General features: G+C 48.4%; 1 long non-coding RNA gene across 1 annotated transcript; it reads right to left on the bottom strand.

The window, feature by feature from the left end:
- Window positions 1–296: 296 nt before the first annotated feature.
- On the bottom strand, window positions 297–18,211 carry LOC116989890. Its single transcript, XR_004416367.1, has 2 exons — window positions 18,163–18,211; window positions 297–413 (listed from the first exon to the last, which is right to left on the bottom strand). It is a non-coding gene; the product is annotated as an uncharacterized LOC116989890 (long non-coding RNA).
- Between the last annotated feature and the right edge of the window lie 206 nt (window positions 18,212–18,417).

Raw genomic sequence — 18,417 nt, 5'->3', positions numbered from 1 at the left:
TCGAATGTGTCTCTCATTCTCAGGTTCCGCCCTCTTCTAATAATGTCTGATTCCACTCATACTAATAACCCGCGTTCCTTTTACCCGCATTCTTAAATATCCGTTACACCATTCTCAATCTGATGGTGACTATAGGACCCAGGAGAGCCCGGAGCTCAGGACCCGCCGCCCGCGGCTGCTGCTGAACCCGCGGGAAGGGCAATTGTTTCAATCTATATATTTTCACAAAAGTAATTTCTGTTCCGTTCCCGGACGCGGTTAATGAACCAATCGGCAGACAGCTCTGATTTCAGTTGCTGTTTATTTCACTCTTCCCACATTTCAATTCCCCCCTGGTTTTGTTTCCGCTTTCACCTGGAGTTTTACGACGCAGAATTTGGGGGTTAAATGGGAGCCGTTCGTTCAGCGCCGACCTGTTGTCCACCGGAGATAGACACAAAATGCTGGAGTAACTCAGCGGGAGAGGCAGCATATTTGGTGAAAAGGAATGGGCGACGTTTCTCGTCGAGACCCTTCTTCAGACTGATGTCAGAGGAGGGGGCGAAACAAAGATAGAATGTAGATAGAATGTAGTCGGAGACATAAGACTGGTGGGAGAACTGGGAAGGGGAAGGGGATGGAGAGAGAAAGCAAAGGCTATCTGAAGGCCACCGGGTTTCTGACCCACAGCCCCTGAGCCCCGCTCCTGACGCCGGACGCTTTTACACACCCGGAGCGGAACCGGAGCAGATTCTCAGCCACTGGTTTTCCGTCCTGGTCCAGAAGAAAGGATAAAGTTTCTCCGTGAATTTATTCCCAGTGAAGGTGTGGAGATGGGACTTGGTGTCCGCGTCTTAAAATGAAACTGTCCCGGTCTCCTAACTGAGATAAACTCCCACCCTCCCGGGGATGGGACGGGTGGGCAGACGGGATGGCGGGGAGGCGGATGCATCAAACTTGTCATCCCACCGGTCGATGCTCCAGACGCCAGTCTTAGGGACCAGTGTGACCTCTTCTTTCCTCTCCACAGACTCTGCGGCGACTCCCAGACTCCATCCCCAACTCCCCGCCACCTCACCCTACCAGTAATGTCTCCCCGATGTGAATCCTTCCGATCCCAGCACAAACGCCGGGCTGTAAACCTCTTCCCAGTGTCAGGGAGCCTGTTCAGGTCCCGGTCCGTCTCACCCCCTTCCGATCGTCAGACACTTTAAGCCCCGGACCCGCTGTTTCCACGTCCAGGGTGACGGAGGCTGGGGGGAGAAGCAGATAATCAGAGGGTTCCCTGGGGATCGGGGAGATACTCGGGCAGCGCAGCCCCGGGACCCGGGGAGAGGCCGATCGGCCTCAGGCACAAGCGGGCGAACAAAAAACACATTTCCGTCAGTTTCACCCAAATAAATCGGATGGGGAATGAAGGGGGAGGTTGGTAAAAGGTTATATGTTCTTTAGCATAGTGGCACAGAGGCTGGTAACTGGTTTAGAAAGGAACATGTTAATAGATACCACAATGCATAAAGCAGGTATCCCAGGTTTCACAGGTTGCTTAGAACACATTAGTGTAATATTGGACCTGATTCGACAGCCAAGCTCGAGAGGAGAGATTTGCATGTAATGTTTTTGGACCTGGCAAACACGCTTGGATCTGTACCATATCGTCTTATTTGGAGTGCTTCGGATTTCTCTAGAGTTCCAGGATTAATAGTAAATTTAGTGAAAGCATAGGTTAAGCATGGACAGTGGATGAACTGGGGGAAATGTAGAAAAGAGGGGTTTAGCTGGAGGGACCAGTGGTGCATAGAGGAGGGTCGTGTAAGTTTCCTTGTCAGGGCTATTTGTGATGTGCTGCCATCACCGCAGAAAATCAAGCAATGGGTGGGTGAGGACCCGACATGTCCCTTGTGTTCAAAGGTGACAACTTTGAGGCACATATTATCAGAAGACAAAAATGCAGGAGAAAGTCAGCGGGTGAAGCAGCATCTGTGGAGCGAAGGAAATAGGCAACGTTTCGTGCCGAACCCCTACTTCAGACTGTTATCATTATGTGGGGTTAGTCTTTCTCAGGGTCTATATACCTGGCGGCATAACCAAATTTTGAAGTGCATAGCTGTAGCAATTGAGAGGAGTAGAGTACAGGTGAATTCAGTAGCACCCGTAGTCAGGATCGAACTCGGGTCTCTAGGTAGGTGAATCAGGAACCAGAGGATATACTGTAGGTTTAAGGTGAAGGGGGGAAGATTTAATAGGAAATGAGGGGTAACCTTTTCACACATGTGGGTATATGGAACAACATAGTTGAGGCTGGGACTATCCCATCAGATAAGAAATAGTTAGACAGGTACATGGAGAGGACAGGTTTGGAAGGATATGGACCAAGCGCAGGCAAGTAGGACTGGTGTAGGTGGGATATTGTTGGCCGGGTGTAGGCAAGTTGGGCTGAAGGGCCCGTTTCCACACAATTAATTTATGACTATTACCCTATGACTATGACATGCAGGATGTGTATTTTTTTGTAATTGTAGTCTGTGTGAGTGTATCCCGGTCTTATGCAAGGGATATATTTGTGATGTTACAAGCTAAATGATGGGCTAGGATTAGTGGAAGATAGGATGCAAGTCGACTGGGCTTGTACTCACTGGAAATTAGAAGGATGAGAGAGGAACTTATAGAAACATATAAAACTCATAAAGGATTGGATAGGTTTGATGCAGGCAAAAATGTTGGGGGAGTCCAGAACCAGGGGTCATAGTTTAAGAATCCGAGGAAGGCCATTTAGGACTGAGATGCAGAAAAACGTATGCACCGGAAAGTTGTGAATCTGTGGTATTCTCGGCCACAGAAGGCAGTGGAGGCCAATTCACTGGATGTATTCAAGAGAGAGTTAGATATTGCTCTTAGGGTTTACGCAATCAAGGGCTATGGGGAGAAAGCAGGAATAGGGTACTGATTTTGGATGATCTGCCATCATCATATTGAATGACGGTGCTCGCTAGAAGGGCAGAATGGCCTACTCCTGCACCTATTTTCTATGTGTCTATGTGTCTACGTTTTTATGGTGACATTGTGGAGAGTGATTATATTTATCTGGGATGGAACAAGATTTTCATGAACTGGACCAATAGGCAGATTAAAAGCTGATTTATTGAACAGATAAAAGTGATGCAAGTTTGTAAAACAGACCAGGGCAGATTTTTCACACTAAATGGTATCGCCCTGTGTTATTTTTAGCAGATGAGAGAGGCATTGGAATGCAGACACACAGCTCCATGACAATTGCACCAGGGATGGGCAGGGTGGTGACGGACGTGAAGGTATGAAATACACGATTTGATACAACTGTACAAGACACTAGATTCAGGGACGGTTTCTTCTCATCTGTTATCAGGCAACTGAGTTCTGAATCTGCGGAATTCTCTGCCACAGAAGGCCACAGCGGAGGCCAATTTACTGGATGGTTTCAAGAGAGTTAGATTTGATCTTAGTGCTAAAGGAATTAAGGGATATAGGGGGGAAATGCCGGAACGGGGTACTAATTTTAGATGATCAGCCATGATCATATTGAATGGCGGTGTTGGTTCGAAGGGCCGAATTGCCTACTCCTGCGCCTATTTTTCATGCTTCTATCAAATATGAATGTACTGACTAATGATAAATTGTAGTGGGTTCCAAGATTTATCAACCACCATTCACCTTAGAGATCGATGCTATTCAGCCTCGAGATCTGTGTCACAATATGTCTCTAAATATGTTTTCTTGTGTTATTTGGTGTGTGTGCCTGCGTGTGTGTTTGCCGTTCTGTCCATGTAGCATGGAATAAAGATCACAAGTATAATATTAGCATAGGTACATAGAGATGAGAGGGTGTTTGTTCTTCTCTACCTGCATAGGTGGTCGCATGTTTTAATTAAAGTGGTGACAGGTCCTGTGGCCCAACTTGCTCGGGCCATTGAGTCAGAGAATCACATCATCATACAGCACGGAAACAGGCCCTTCGGCCCAACTTCCCCATGTTGACCAAGTCATAGAGCCATAGTGTCAACCAGCACAGAAACAGGCTCTTCGGCCCAACTTCCCCATGCCAACCAGGATGCCCCATCTACGCCTGTCCCACCTGCCCACGTTTGGCCCACATCCGGCTAAACCTTTCCTATCCATGGGCGTAGATTCATACAGCACAGACACAGGCCCTTCGGCCCAAATTCCCCGTGCCGGACAACATGCCCCATAGATGCTGATCCCAGCTGCCTGCGTTTGGACCATATCCCTCCAAATATTTCCTATCCATCCATGTACCTGTCCAAGTATCTTTCAAATGTGTTAGAGCACTGTTGTGTTTCGGCTGTATTAATAACTGAAGTCTTACACCATGATAAATGTCCAAAGACTTTATTAACGACAAAGCATTGATAACTGCATGCTAGCGCCTCTCTCTAATTCCAAGGGGAAACAGGCAGGGAGCAGCGCTGTAAAAGCAAGTGGGCGTAACTACAAAAGCATGAGTCATAACATGAGTGCCACTGAGCTACAAGCACCAGCCCCAACTGGCCATTCGGCCCATCAAGTGTGCGTCCACCAGTAATCCCCGTACACTAACACTGGGGACAATTTAAATGATAAAAGCCACATTAACCTACAAAACCTTTACGTCATTAGAGGAAACCAGAGCGCCCGGAGGAAACCCTTGAAGTCACGGGGAGAACGTACAAACTCCATACAGACAGCATCCGTAGTCAGGATCGAACACGGGTCTCTGGCGCTGTGAGGCAGCAACTCTACCACTGCGCCACCGTGCCGCCCTCTTTCAGCTTGTTCCATATACCCACCACCCTTTGTGTGAGGTCAGGTCAGGTCGGTGGGAGTTCCCCCGCCACGGGTTCCATGCAATCCCGTGCTACCTGCTCCATGGTCGGATAGTCGGCGACTAAACCGTCTCCCCCACTGATGGAAAAATGTATGTAACTATTTCCTTGTGTATTCTATCTGTGTCTGCACAAGATTGTTTACCGAAACTGCCTAGGGCACAAGTAATTGACAGGTCTCGTTCAAGAGATTAAGAGTCTATCACAGAACTTGCAGAACGGCTAATCTTGCTCTGGTGTAACTTTCCACAGCTAAATGTTATTTCCTTTGAATTCTGAGTGTCCTTGTTCATTACCATTTGGCTGGATGCTTTTTTGTCTAAATCAATGTATAAAAGAGATGGTTTTCAGCAATAGCTCAGAGAGGATTCCCACAGACACTTGGGCTGTGTGTGACTCTCTCTCTCAATAAAGTTTGTTCAGTTTCTACCTCCGTTTTTGTAATAGTCTTTGTTGGAAAATTTCTAACACCCACCTGGTTTTTCCAGGTGAGGAGGGGGCTGTGGACCCACAGCAGGACCAAAAATAAGACCCGTCATAGGGCGGATGAGCTTCTAGCGAGCCGACGGCCATCCGCACTTCAGTAGAAGTTGTGATCACTGTCGTACACGGCATTGTAAGGAATGATGACAAAGCACACACACACACACACACACACACACACACACACACACACACACACACACACACACACACACACACACACACACACACACACACACACACACACACACACACACACACACACACACACACACACACACACACACACACACACACACACACACACACACACACACACACACACACTTCGAGCCTGCACCGCCATTCAATATGATCATGGCTGATCAGCCCCAATCAGTACCCCATTCCTGCCTTCTCCCCATATCCCCTGACTCTGCTATTTTTAAGAGCCCTATCTAGCTCTCTCTTGAAAGAGAGTAGTGAGCCTGTGGAATTCTCTGCCTCAGAGGGCGGTGGAGGCCGGTTCTCTGGATACTTTCAAGAGAGAGCTAGATAGGGAGTCAGGGGATATGGGGAGAATGCAGGAGCGGGGTACTGATTGGGGATGATCAGCCATGATCACATTGAATGGCGGTGGTGGTTCGAAGCGTCGAATGGCCTACTCCTTCACCTATTGTCTATTGTCTATAAGAAGGGTCTTCACCCGAAACGTCACCCATTCCTTCTCTCTAGAGATGCTGCCTGTCCCGTTGAGTTACTCCAGCATTTTGTGTCTACCTGAGAAGGCAAGATGGGTAGAGAGCACCAGAGGTGATGGAGAGAGTGAAACGGAGAGAAATGTGTGTGCTGTATTTCTGCTGACTCTTGAAAGTAACGTTAGTTGTTTATCCTTGTGTTTCCAGGAAGCTGTGCTTTCAGGAGGCCAGGTGTAGCTGAGAGTGGGTGCAGAGAGTGGTGGAGTGAAACAAAGAGGTGGAACAGTCTCTCAGGTTCAGTGAAGAGAAAGGAATAGACAAGCAGAGGGGGCCAGGTATAGAAAGTGTCTCTGTGTGTGGGGAGCTGGTTTTCAGAAATGAGTTGGAAGGGAACTTTTATCAAACTGCTCGAGCTGAGGGAAGGGAGGTCTTACTGGAAAATCTTCTCCTGAAACTGAAGAAAGTGTGTAGGGTAATTCTGCTTGTTTTCCACAATTCACTCAACAACACGTTCTTATTTAAATAAGATTGGTACACAGAACGTGGGATCGTGTTGTATGGGGCAGGCATTTCGGCCGACCGAGTCAATAGACACTAGACAAAAGGTACAGGATTAGGCCATTCGGCCCTTCGAGCCAGCACCGCCATTCACTGTGATCATGGCTGATCATCCACAATCAGTACCCCGTTCCTGCCTTCTCCCCATATCCCCTGACTTCGCTATCTTTGAGCCCTATCTAGCACTCTCTTGAAAGTATCCATTCAACCGGCCTCCACTGAGGCAGGGAATTCTAAAGATTCACAACTCTCTGTGAGAAAAAGTGTTTCCTTGTCTCCATATTAAATGGCTTACACCTTATTCTTAAAGCCCCTGGTTCTGGACTCCCCCAACATCGGGAACATGTTTCCTGCCTCTAGCATGTCCAAACCCTTAATAATCTTACATGTTTCAATAATATGCCCTCTCATCCTTCTAAACTCCAGAGTATACAAGCCCAGCTGCTCCATTCTCTCAGCATATGACAGTCCCGCCATCCCGGGAATCAACCTTGTGAACCTACGCGGCACTCCCTCAATAGCAAGAATGTCCTTCCTCAAATTTGGGGACCAAAAGTGCACACAATACTCCAGGTGTGGTCTCACTAGGACCAGAGGAAATGTACGAGGATGAGGGGAAACCTAATTGAAACCAAGCGAATAGTTAAAGGCCTGGAAACAGTGGATTCTGAGAGGGTGTTTCCACCAGTGGGAGAGTCTAGAACCAGAGGGTGTAGCCTCAGAATAAAAGGATGTACCTTTAGAGAAGAGATGAGGAGGAATTTCTGTAGAATCAGAATGGGAATAACACTTTATTTGCCAAGTATGTTTTGCAACATACGATGAATTTCATTTGCCAAGTCAGTCATGCAAATAAAAACTAACAAATCACCTAAAACACATTTTAACATGAACATCCACCACAGTGACTCCTACACATTCCTCACTGTGATGGAAGGCGAAATAAAGTTCAAGTCCCTTCCCTTAGTTCTTCCTCGGTCATGGGCCTCGAGTCCTCCATTGATGGGATGATCTTGACTCCCGTAGCCGGAGGCATTCGGGCCCTCCGCGTCGAGGCGATCAGCTCCCGCATCGGGGGAATGTCCGCTCCCCCACGCCGGGCGATCGAACCTCGGGTCGGGGCTGGTCGAACCTTCTGTGTCATTGGAGCTTCCCGACTCGGCCTCTCCCGAGACTGCGAGTTGTTGATGGTAAAGTCCGCGGTGGTCGCGGTGGGAGCAATCCCAGGCAAGGGATCGGCTCCGATGGTAAGTTCGCGCCCCGCGGTGGGGCTCATGACAGTTCGAGGAGGCCTCCACCTCCATCGATGGTAGGCTGCAGAGCCCGGAGAATGTGATCCGAAAATTAATCTCATCTCCGGCAAGGTAAGAACCTGAAAAAAAGTTTCCCCCCCGATCCCATCCCCTTACCCCCACATAAAACAAACCGGAGAACATTAAAACACATTTATAACAAACACTAAAAATAAAAAAAAGATGATAAAACGAACAGACTGCCGGCAGAGCTGCCATCGTACGGCGCCCCTGGTGGTATGAGGGTGGTGTCAGAGGGTGGTGAAGCTGTGCAATTATTTGCCACAGAAGGCTGTGGTGGCCAAGTCAATGGATATATTTAAGGCAGAGATTTAAGTCAGAGGTTGACAGATTCCTGATTAGTTCAGGGATCAGGGTGTTTTGGGGAGAAGGCAGGAGAATGGAGTTAGGATGGAGAGGATTGAATGGCGGAGTAGACTTCATGGATTGAATAGTACCTGGTCGAATAGTACCCACAACACCATAGCCATGCTCTCATTTCACTCAGTGGCATTGAGTAGTGGTAGAGAATATCGGTACATGACTGGCCAGTCCGACCCTTGCATCTCTGACCAGGGGGCAATGGGCCTTTACAGCCAAGTTAAGACTCTTCATTTTTTTGGAAATTTCAGACTTTTAGTTTAGTTCATTTGAGATATAGCGCAGAAATCTGTGGAGAGGATGTTTCCACTAATGGGAGAGTCTACGACTAGAGGTAACAGCCTCAGAGTTAAAGGATCCTCTTTTAGGAAAGAGTTGAGGAGAAATTTATTTGGTCGGAGGGTGGTGAATCTGTGGAATTCTTTGCCACAGAAGGCTGTGGTGGCCAAGTGGATATTTTTTAAGGCAGAGATAGTTTCTTGATTAGTGCGGGTGTCAGAGGTCATGGGGAGTAGGCAGGAGAATGGGGTTAGGAGGGAGAGATAGATCAGCCATGATTGAATGGTGTAAACATGATAGGCCGAATTGCCTAATTCTACTCCTATTCCTTATGACCTTATGAAACAGACCCTTCAGACCACCAAGTGAGCAGTGACCAGTGATCCCCACACATTAACACTATCCTACACACACTAGAGACAGTTTACAATTATAGCAAGCCAATTAGCCTACAGACCTGTACGTCATTGGAGTGTGGGAGGAAACTGGAGAAAACCCCAAGTAGGTCACGTAGAGAACGTACAAACTCTGTACGGACCAGCACCCATAGTCAGGATCAAACACGAGTCCCTGGCGCTGTAAGGTAGCAACTCTACTGCTGAGCCACCATGCAGCCCTTCAGACTTGAAGTGGATGCATAGAAGATGGTGCCTGAAACATGGTGACTCTGGTGTATGGAGTCAATGTGGTCGACTTTCTTACACACTTGAACATTTCATCCATCGAACGTGTCCAAAGACAGGCAGCTCGATTTGTTACTAACACCTATGAGAGAGAAGCGAGTGTCACCAAACTTCTGAATTCTCTGGTCGGGGATGGAACCCTCTCCAAGACACACGTGAAGCTCACCGTTTGACCTGTTTTTACAAAATGTTAAATGATCAGCTCGACATAGATTACAAGACCTACACCAAACCCAAACCAATTAGGAGCAGACGAGGGCATTCGATCCAATTTGTGATCCCAGCTACAAAGACAGATGTGTACAGCAATTCGTTCTTCCCCCGCACAATTAAAGCATGGAATAATCTTCACCCTACTATAGTTACCCAACCAGATGCAACTAAATTTAAAGCAGCTCTTTCTTCCCAATAACCCTTTCTGGCTTAAGACCTCCCTCCACCACCTCCAGTTTAAATTCCATTTGGAATATTTTGGAGGACCAAGAAACCAAGAAACTTGGTATGATCATGCCTAATGTAGAGAGGGATTGTCACTGATCTGTGTGCAGAAAAATAACCTCAATGCACTCAGGTACAAACTACCATAGAACCATTGAACCACTCCTACCATGAGGAAGAAGGTACTGGAGTCTTGACAAGCAGGTTCAAGGAATGGTGTGTAGTATGCTATACGTGTCACTTTACCTCCCCCCTCGACTCCATCCAAGGACCCAAGTAAGGCAAGGCAAGGCAAGGCAAGTTTATTTGTATAGCACCTTTCAACAACAAGGTAATTCAAAGTGCTTTACCTAAAACATTAAAAGCATTGGAAAGAAACACATATGAAATGACATTTAGATGTAAAACGATTATTAGATTATTCAGCTAAAATAATTACAAAACTAAAAGCAATCAAATAAAATATTTAAAATAGAATAAAACCAGGAATAGAAGTTACAGTGCAGTATAGGTAATTAATAAATAGTATTGTTTACTGAAAGGCAGCGGCAAACAGAAAAGTCTTCAGTCTAGATTTAAAAGAGCTGAGAGTTGCAGCAGACCTGCAGTTTTCTGGGAGTTTGTTCCAGATATGTGGTGCATAAAAACTAAATGCTGCCTCTCCATGTTTAGTTCTGACTCTGGGGACACAGAGCAGACCTGTCCCAGACGACCTGAGAGGTCTGGGTGGTTCGTAGCTAAGCAGAAGATCAGAAATGTATTTTGGCCCTAAACCATTCAGTGCTTTGTAAACCAACAGTAGTATTTTGAAATCAATTATTTGACAGACAGGAAGCCAGTGTAAAGACCTCAGAACTGGAGTAATGTGATCTACTTTTTTGGTCTTAGTGAGGACTCGAGCAGCAGCGTTCTGAATTAACTGCAGCTGTCTGATCGACTTTTTAGGGAGACCTGTAAAGACACTGTTACAGTAGTCGAGCCTGCTGAAGATGAAGAAGCAGTCTTTCCAGGTGAGGCAGAGGTTCACCTGCACCTCCTCCAACCTCATCTATTGCATCCGCTACTCTAGGTGTCAGCTGCTCTGCATCGGTGAGACCAAGCGCAGGCTTGGCGATCACTTCGCCCAAAACCTCTGCACAGTTCACATTAACCAACCTGATCTCCCAGTGGCTCAGCACTTCAACTCCCCCTCCCATTCCGTATCTAACCTTTCTGTCCTGGGCCTCCTCCATGGCCAGAGTGAGTCCCACCGTAAATTGCAGGAGCAGCACCTCATATTTTGCTTGGGTAGTTTACACCCCAGCGGTATGAACATTGACTTCTCCAATTTCAGGTAATCCTTGCTTTCTTCCTCCTTCCCCTCCCCTTTCCAGCTCTCCCACAGCCCACTTTGTCCGCCTCTTCCTTTCTTCTTTCCGCCCCCCCCCCCCCACTCCCTCATCAGTCTGAAGAAGGATCTCGACTCGAAACGTCTCCTATTCCTTCGCTCCATAGATGCTGCCTCACCCGCTGAGTTTATCCAGCATTTTTGCCACATTCGATTTTTCCATCATAGAAACATAGAAAATAGGTGCAGGAGTAGGCCATTCGCCCCTTCGAGCCTGCACCGCCATTCAATATGATCATGGCTGATCATCCAACTCAGTATCCTGTACCTGCCTTCTCTCCATACCCCCTGATCCCTTTAGCCACAAGGGCCACATCTAACTCCCTCTTAAATATAGCCAATGAACTGGCCTCAACTACCTTCTGCGGGAGAGAATTCCACAGATTCACCCACCCCTCTCTGTGTGAAAAAAGTTTTCCTCATCTCGGTCCTAAAAGATTTCCCCTTTATCCTTAAACTGTGACCCCTTGTTCTGGACTTCCCCAACATCGGGAACAATCTTCCTGCATCTAGCCTGTCCAACCCCTTAAGAATTTTGTACGTTTCTATAAGATCCCCCCTCAATCTTCTAAATTCTAGCGAGTACAAACCGAGTCTATCCAGTCTTTCTTCATATGAAAGTCCTGACAGCCCAGGAATCAGTCTGGTGAACCTTCTCTGTACTCCCTCTATGGCAAGAATGTCTTTCCTCAGATTAGGAGACCAAAACTGTACGCAATACTCCAGGTGTGGTCTCACCAAGAACCTGTACATCTGCAGTAGAACCTCCCCGGCATTCCCTCCCTCTCTCTCTCTAACCCTCCCACACCCAAGTCGCACAAGCTTCTCGTTCTCACCCCACAGACCGCTAACAATGGCCTTTATCATCGTTACTTTTTGCATATCTTTCATTCATTGTTCTTTATCTCTCCGCATCGCCGTCTAAATGTCTCCTTTCCCTTCTCCCCCAACCAGCCTGAAGAATGGTCTCGACCCGCAGCGTCACCCATTCGTTCTCTCCAGAGATGCTGCCTGTCCCGCTGAATTACTCCGGCTTTTTGTGTCTATCTTCGGACATTGTGTAGTGTTTACTGCCATCTTCAGATAAAGCAGGGTAAATGTAGGATTCAACATGACATCACACAGACCAGACTCCTCGCCAATGACTCAATAGACAGTAGGTGCAGGAGTAGGCCATTCGGCCCTTCGAGCCAGCACCGCCATTCAATGTGATCATGGCTGAACATCCCCAATCAATACCCCGCACATTGGAGGAGCAGCACCTCATATTTCACTTGGGTAGTTTACACCCCAGCGGTATGAACATTGACTTCTCCAATTTCAGGTAGTCCCTGCTTTCTCTCTCCTTCCCCTCCCCAGCTCCCCCACAGCCCACTGTCTCCGCCTCTTCCTTTCTTTTCCCGCCCCCCCCATCCCAACACCCTCATCAGTCTGAAGAAGGATCTCGACCCGAAACGTCTCCTATTCCTTCGCTCCATGGATGCTGCCTCACCCGCTGAGTTTCTCCAGCATTTTTCTCCACATTCGATTTTTCCATCATCTGCAGTTCTTTCTTAAACATGCTCAATATGTTTGTTTCTGTGTGAACGTTATTGTATTTATTGGGAGCTGATTTCATGCTGTAGACTGTGGTCATTGTGCCTTATATCCTGTGTGGACCTTGTCCAGTTTTGTTCCATATTCAGAGTTTGTTGTGCCCATTGTGTGCAGTGCACATTGTGTAGTGTTTACTGCCATCTACAGGTACAGCACACATTCAGAGTTGGTTGTCTTCATTATGCACAGTACACACAGTACACATAGGCTGGGATGGAGGTGTAGAGTGACTGGACGTCCATAGTAAAGATGAGGGAGTGGGGGCCTGGAAAACGGAAGCCATTGAAGATACGAAGGGCGTGTGAGGTGTATTGGACATAGGTGGGGAGTGAACGGACCAGGGGGGATAGGATGGAGGTATGTGGTAATTAATTCGGTGGGACACGAACAAGCAGAAACAATGGGTCTGCCAGGACAGTCCTGTTTGTGGATTATGGGGAGAAGGTAAAATCGGGCCATGCGGGGCTGGGGAACGATAAGGTTGGAAGCTTTAGAGGGCAGAGAGCCGGAAGTAATGAAATATGAAATGGTGTGTGATATTAAGGTCTGTGGGGTTTGAATATTGATTTTTCTCACACGATGTAGCCCCGGCATTCCCTCCCTCCCTCTCTCTCTCTAACCCTCCCACACACAAGTCGCACAAGCTTCTCGTTCTCACCCCACAGACCGCTAACAATGGCCTTTATCATCGTTACTTTTTGCATATCTTTCATTCATTGTTCTTTATCTCTCCACATCGCCGTCTATATGTCTCCTTTCCCTTCTCCCCCAACCAGTCTGAAGAAGGGTCTCGACCCGCAGCGTCACCCATTCCTTCTCTCCAGAGATGCTGCCTGTCTCCGTTGAGTTACTCCAGCTTTTTGTGTCTATCTTCGGACATTGTGTAGCGTTTACTGCCATCTTCAGATAAAGCAGGGTAAATGCAGGATTCAACATGACATCACACAGACCAGACACCTCGCCAATGACTCCATTGACAATAGGTGCAGGAGTAGGCCATTCGGCCCTTCGAGCCAGCACCGCCATTCAATGTGATCATGGCTGACCATCCCCAATCAGTACCCCGTTCCTGCCCTCTCCCTATATCCCCTGACTCCGCTAACTTTAAGAGCTCTATCTAGCTCTCTCTTGAAAGTTTCCAGAGAGCCGGCCTCCACCGCCCTCCGAGGCAGAAAATTCCACAGACTCAGAACTCTCTGTGTGAAAAAGTGTTTCCTCGTCTCTGTTCTAAATGGCTTACCATTTATTCTTAAACTGTGGCCCCTGGTTCTGGACTCCCCCAACATCGGGAACATGTTTCCTGCCTCTAGCGTGTCCAAACCCTTAATAATCTGATATGTTTCAATAAGATGCCCTCTCATCCTACTAAACTCCAGAGTGTACAAGCCCAGCTGCTCCATTCTCTCAGCATATGACAGCCCCGCCATCCCGGAAATTAACCTTGTAAACCTACGCTGCACACACCCAATAGCAAGAATGTCCTTCCTCAAATTAGGGGACCAAAACTGCACACAATACTCCAGTTGTGGTCTCACTAGGGCCCTATACAACAGCACAAGGATCGCTTTGCTCCATCAATGCTTCCTGCTGCCCCAGTAGGCTCCCTTCAGTCATGGGTGGCCATGGGTGTCTCCAGGGTGCTATTCCCTATATGGAGGACGCCTGTGCGTGACTTTGTTTAACGTGATGAGACTGGTGCACAGACAGACACCCCACGGTCCTTGACAGATCTGGGTCAGGATCCAGTGGCATGGAGTCCAAGACGACCGGAGACCCTTTTCTGCTGCAGCCTTCATCCGCCTTCCCAGCCGTTGTGACTGTGACGCTCCACTAAGGTCAGCCATCGTCCTCCGCCTGTTCCACCGTTGAGGTCTTGGTTGAATTGCCCTTTGTCAGAGACCTCCCCCTCAACCTTACCGCCATGGGTGGCCCTACCAGGAGCATCGATAGCTCCAGGCGGCATCGCTCTCAGGATCTCAGGTCCACACAAGCTTCTCCACCACGACAAGGTGAATCGTCAGTCAACATCAATGTTTTAGTTTAGTTCAGATACAGCACGGAAACAGGCCCTTCCGCCCACCAAGTCCGCACCGACCATCGACCCCCGCCCATTAACGCTACCCGACACACACTAGGGGACAATGTCTTTGCATTTTACCTGTATACCAAGCCAATTAACCTAGAATCCTGTACGTGTTTGGAGTGTGGGAGGAAACCGAAGATCCCGGATAAAACCCACGCAGGTCACAGGGAGAAGGTACAAACTCTGTACAGACATGTACCTGTAGTCAGGATGGAACCCAGGTCTCTGGCACTGTGAGACAATAACTCTACCATTGCGCCATTTTCATTTATTTGCATTTTATTGAACCAAACAAAAAAATAACAAGCATGTTATCCAGCTGGGATCCCAGACAAGTGGTATTCCTTACAACAGAGGGAAGGTGCAAATCTCTACATTTTGATTACACTGTCTTGGCAAGATTTTACGGTTTGCTATGTTTTGGCGAGGGGGCTTTGGACGAGAGGTTTGAGTTCTTGGCTGTATATATCACCAACAATATCTCCTGGATCAACCACAATGAAGCATTAACCTCCCTTCCATTGGCTCATGAGGTCATAAGTGATAGGAGTAGAATGAGGCCATTCGGACCATCAAATCTATTCCGCCATTCAATTATGGCTGATCTATCTCTCCCTTCTCACCCCATTCTCCTGCCTTCTCCCCATAACCTCAGACACCCGGACTAATCAAGAATCTATCTATCTATCTCTACCTTAAAAATATCCAATGACCTGGCCACCACAGCCTTCTGTGGCAAAGAATTCCACAGATTCACCACTCCATGATTAACACAATTTCTCCTCATCTCCTTCCTAAAAGAACGTCCTTTAATTCTGAGCTCATGGCCTCTAGTCCGAGACGTTCCCACTAGTGGAAATAGCCTCTCCACATTCACTCTATCCAAGCCTTTCACTATTCTGTACGTTTCAATGAAGTCCCCCATCATTCTTCTAAACTCCAGCGAGTACAGGCCCAGTGCAGACAAACGCTCATCATAGGCGAACCTACTCATTCCTGGGATCATTCTTGTAAACCTCCTCTGGACCCTCTCCAGAGCCTGCACACCCTTCCTCAGATATGGTGGCCTAAAATTGCTCACAATATTCCAATTGCGGTCTTACCAGCGCTTTATGGAGCCTCGACATTACATCCCTGTTTTTGTATACAAGCCCTGTTGAAATAAATGCTAGCATTGAGTTTGCTTTCTTTGCGACAGATTTGACTTGCAGATTAACTTTTTGAGAATCCTGCACCAGCAATCCCAAGTCCCATTGTACCGCCGATTTCTGGATTCTCTCCCCATTTAGAAATCTATCCACATCAACATCTACTAATTCCACCGGGTGGCGCCACCGCAATGGCTGCCTCGCCAACAGTCTGTCTGTCCCCTCTCAGTTTTTATTATTTTAAGTATGTTTTATAAGTGTGTTTTAATTTTTCTCGGTTTGTTTTGTGTGGTGGGTGGGGTGGAATCGGGGGAATCTTTTTACGTTCACTTACCTCGACGGAGATGCGATTTTTCTCCATATCGTATCTCTGCCCCCCCTGTGGCCTAACAGTGTGCAGTGGTGCGGCCTTTCCTGAAGACCGGCCCGGAGCTTCAAGCCCCGGGTGCGGCGCGGACTTTAACATCGCGGAGCCTGCGATACTTTGCCGAGAATCACCAATGGAAGAGCTCAAACCACGGAGGGTTCAACAGCCCCGACCACGGGTGAACAAAGGAGGAAGATGATTGAATTTTATTACCTTCCGTCACAGTGGGGAATGTGGATTCCACTGTGGCTGTGTGTCTTGTTGCTTTTCACTTTGTATGGCTGTCTGGTAACTCAAATATCACTGTTCCTTCATTGGTGCAACAGGCGCAAAAATACAAGGAGAATGGAAAGGGAATTTGACGGGAAGCAGGTTGGGAGGAAGCGCAGTCAACGCAGCCGATGGAGTCCGCTGGCTGGGAATGGACTCTGGCCACTCGCCTTTACCCTGATATTGATTCAGAGAAGCGGAGAAAGGGAAGGGAAGAGTCGGAGCTCAAGCGGTGAAAGTGTGAGCCGGTTAGAAACTGGCTGTGAGGAAGTTGAGGCATTAAAGTGGGGAACGAGAGCAGGAAGCAGCGCTGATACAGACATGATGTAGCCGAGATAGGGAGAGAGGCGAGGGAGGCGAGGGAGCGGTCTGGCTGCGACTGGAATAAGCAATGCTCCACTTATCCTACAGACAGGAAGGCGGAGCCTGATTCCTGCGGGTTTTCACCTGGAACCTGGAATTTCTAACGCACCCATTCTTTGAAATACATGAGGCTCGCACCAGGGTCTCTTCCATACCTCGCAACACTGCGCTCTCTCCCCATCCCCGCACTCGCAACAAGGGCAGAGTCCCCCTAGTCCTCACCTTTCAACCCACCAGCTGGCAAATACAACAAATAGTCCTCCGCCATTTCCGCCACCTCCAACGTGACCCCACCACTCGCCACATCTTCCCATCCCCCCTATGTCTGCCTTCCGCAAAGACCGCTCCCTCCGCAACTCCCTTGTCAATTCTTCCCTTCCCTCCCGTACCACCCCCTCCCCGGGCACTTTCTGGTGCAACCGCAAGAAATGCAACACCTGTCCCTTTACCTCCCCCCTCGACTCCATTCAAGGACCTAAGCAGTCGTTCCAGGTGCGACAAAGGTTCACCTGTATCTCCTCCAACCTCATCTACTGCACCCGCTGCTCTAGATGTCAGCTGGTCTACATCGGTGAGACCAAGCGGAGGTTGGGCGATCGTTTCACCGAACACCTCCGCCCGGTCCGCAATAACCTACCTGACCTCCCGGTGGCTCAGCACTTCAACTCCCCCTCCCATTCCCAATCCGACCTCTCTGTCCTGGATCTCCTCCATGGCCAGAGCGAGCAACACCGGAAAGTGGAGGAACAGCACCTTATATTCCGCTTGGGGAGTCTGCAGCCTGCGGACATGAACATCGAATTCTCCCAATTTTGTTAGCCCTTGCTGTCTCCTCCCCTTCCTTAGCCCTCGGGCTGTCTCCTCGAAACGTTGCCTATGTCCTTCGCTCCATAGATGCTGCTGCACCCGCTGAGTTTCTACAGCTTTTTTGTGTACCATTCTTTGAAACATCAGTTCCAAGTAAAACGTATCTGGTGTTGAATGTAGAAATGCTGCAACATAATGTGGACCATTAAGTCGGCGGACTTTAGGACCCGGGGGCGCCCGGAGCTCAGGACCCGCCGCCCGCGGCTGCTGCTGAACCCGCGGGAAGGGAGTTTGTTTCAATCTTTATCTTTTCACAAAAGTAATTTCTGTTCCGTTGCCGGACGCGGTTAACGCGTTAAAATGAACGGATCGACAGACAGACAGCTCTGATTCCAGTTGTTGTTTATTTCACACTTCCCACATTCCCCCTGGTTTTATTTCCGCGCTCACTGGGGTTTGTTTCACGACGCGGAATTTGGGGATTAAATGGGAGCCGTTCGTTCAGCGCCGACCTGTTGTCCAACGGGTTTCTGCCCCACAGCCCCTGAGCCCCGCACCTGACGCCGGTCCCGGGACCCGACCCTTTTACACACCCGGAGCGGAACCGGAGCAGATTCTCAGCCAGTTTCCATCCCAAGGCCAGAAGAAAGGATAAAGTTTCTCCGTGAATTTATTCCCAGTGAAGGTGTGGAGATGGGACTTGGTGTCCGCGTCGTAAAATGAAACTGTCCCGGACTCGTAACTGAGATAAACTCCCACCCTCCCGG

Source organism: Amblyraja radiata, chromosome 30 (genome assembly GCF_010909765.2).
Source record: "Amblyraja radiata isolate CabotCenter1 chromosome 30, sAmbRad1.1.pri, whole genome shotgun sequence".
In the NCBI taxonomy this organism is placed as follows: domain Eukaryota; kingdom Metazoa; phylum Chordata; class Chondrichthyes; order Rajiformes; family Rajidae; genus Amblyraja; species Amblyraja radiata.
The sequence above is the reverse complement of the archived record's forward strand: the minus strand, read 5'-3'. Positions and strand labels throughout refer to the sequence as shown.